The 2,651-nt window shown below is 54.0% G+C and overlaps 1 pseudogene; it reads left to right on the plus strand.

Annotated features, from left to right (window-relative positions):
- The first annotated feature begins 993 nt into the window (after window positions 1-993).
- LOC132212998 (nuclear pore glycoprotein p62-like) lies at window positions 994-1,677 on the plus strand (annotated as a pseudogene).
- The last annotated feature ends 974 nt before the right edge of the window (window positions 1,678-2,651 follow it).

Consider the following 2,651-nt stretch of genomic DNA (forward strand, 5'->3'; position numbering starts at 1 on the left):
TCTGGTTGAAGGACCATACCTACAGGTTTCAGAATGAGTCAACACAAACAGTGGCCATTGTTGGAAACTGGTGGAGGGGGAAAAGGGGTGTGTTTTTGTACAACTAACTATACTTTTCTAAGATTGAGAATTCAAGTCTCCATCAATTTCCTGAGTGTCGTCACAAGTTATTCAAGGACGGCCATTGGCAACGAGGTGGCTATGGTTCAGAGTAGTCAATTGGTGCCACTTCTTGGGATCCATGTCACAGTGGCATCAATAGGACAGATGTGCTTCCCACTCAGCCTCTGCCCAGCTGGCCCACTCACTGGGCAGGGGCATGGGCTCTTGGATGGGCACCTTGCTCATTAGCATGATCTATGAAGAGTATCCCGACTGCATCAGGACCACCCACAATGTGGTTATCTTCACCCAAAGTGTCTGACACTGGTTGAGCCCTACAGCACCACCCTCTCTGTCCATCAGTTGGTGAAGAATGTGTATTTGGGGTGCCCTCTGGCACCACCTGGTGGCCGTGGGGCATCACAGCAGCAGACTGTGGAAGTTGAACATTAGGGTCCTGACCCCACCCTGGAGATCCTGGCACCCTGACCATCAGACCTTAATCTCCACAGCTGAACGGATCCTTCCAGGAAAGGCACACAGATCTCCCTCCATTCGCAGGGAAAAGGGGAACTGAAGTTGAGTTGTGAGGAGGCAGTGTGGCCACACAGGTGCAGCACGAGGAGGCAGGCTCTGGCTGTGGCTGCTCATGATGTAAGGGGCACACTTCACATACTCCCATCGTAGCTGGGGTGCCTCTGTCCTGGCTGGTGAAGGAGATACTACAGAGGAGCAGTCTTGTCCCACTAAATCGCCTACAATGAGGGGACGGGGAAGCTGATGCTCCAGGGCGGAGTCTCAGGCTCCCGCTCTGCCCTCGGGCTCGGGCTCACTGAGAAGGCGCTGGAAGGCAGCCAGCACAGTGTTGTTGAGCAGGTTCCTCTGGGTGTGTCCACCAGTCCCGTGATGACCGATGCCCAGCTGGAGAGTCTGATCAACAAGTGGAGCCTGGACCTGGAGGACCAGGAGCGGCACTTCCTGCAGCAGGCCACCCTGGTCAACGCCTGGGACCGCCCACTGATCGAGAACGGGGGGAAGATCACCGCCCTCTACCGCGAGGTGGAGAAGGTGAAGCTGGACCCGAAGAGGCTGGACCAAGACCTGGACTTCATCCTGTCTCAGTGGAAGGAGCTGGAGGACCCGCTGAGCCCTCTGGAGGAGTCCGTCAAGGAGCAGAGCGGGACTACCTGCCTGCAGCACGCCGAGGAGGAGCACGAGAAGACCTACGAGCTGGCCGAGAACATCGACGCACCGCTGAAGCGCATGGCCCAGGACCTCAGGGACATCATCGAGCACCTGAACAGGTCCGGGGCCCCGCCGTCACCAGCGACCCGCTGCAGCGGATCTGCAAGATTCTCAACGCACACATGGACTCCCTGCAGTGAATCGACCAGAACTCGGCCCTGCCTCAGAGGAAGGTGGAGGAGGTGACCAAGGTGTGCGAGGGGCGGCACAAGGAGCGGGAGCGCAGCTTCCGGATCACGTACCGCTGAGCCCGTGGCTGGCCACAGGGCCGCGGGTTCCCAGTGTGTTCACTGGGGGAGTGTGCGGTTACTGTCTAGCTTTTGTTTGCAATGAAATACTGTTTTTCTGTTTCTTTCAAACAGTTTTTTTTTGTACAATAAAGTTTAATCACAATTATAAAAATGTGGCTTTGGGTCTTTGCTATTAACATATGTACAATCCAGCCCAACAGGAAGGGTCCGTTCCCCCCGCCATCCTGGCCTGGCCCAACCAGAGCTTACAGAAACCAGGGTAGAGGGGTGACCCACAGGGTCTGGCTGGAACAAAAGATGAGGCAGGATTCCAGGCACAGAGTCCCCAGGGAGGCACAGGGCCCCCTTCCCCAGGGGGTGAACATGGCCACTGCCCCTAGAGACTCCTAAACTGGGGATGGGTGCACGCAGGGCACAATAGGGAAGTCCCCATAACACAAAGTAAGAGTGCTGTGTAGCCCCCAGGAACAGGATCTATACAGGATGGCACCCCAGGTTTCCACAGGAAACAGCTGCTGGCAGCTACAAAACATTTGCAGCTTCTTCTCCACAAAGAAAAAAAAATTAGGGGGTGGGCAGCAGGCATGACAGGGAAGGCAGACGCTGCCTTAAATGTGTCGGGAATATTTCATTTTTCTTACTCAGAACAGCAACACTTAAGGTGACTCGATCTTACACATTTACCTTAATATAATCCCTTTTTATCAGGACAGACACTTTGCTAGATTCCCCATGAGTTTCAGGTATAAGAGAGGCTTGAAGGAGCTGCTTGCACTGCTATCCTGCCCTGGCCTACTTTCTGATTGACGTCACTGTGAGTGATTGTGGCTGAAGTGATTTCTCCTCAACCACCTGGCTCACCTGAACAGTGTGAACCAGGTCACAAACCCTGTGTGCTCTCTTGCGCTTAAATAAATTCTGAATATTCTGAACTCTTGGCAGGATCTTCATTCCTTTCTCTCTATGGAATGGGACTGACCCAGGATTTGTCCAGAACACCCATCCTCAGCAAGGAAATGGTACCTGTTTGAGGGAGATTGTGGTTTCCACATT

This window comes from Myotis daubentonii, chromosome 12, assembly GCF_963259705.1.
Source record: "Myotis daubentonii chromosome 12, mMyoDau2.1, whole genome shotgun sequence".
NCBI lineage: Eukaryota > Metazoa > Chordata > Mammalia > Chiroptera > Vespertilionidae > Myotis > Myotis daubentonii.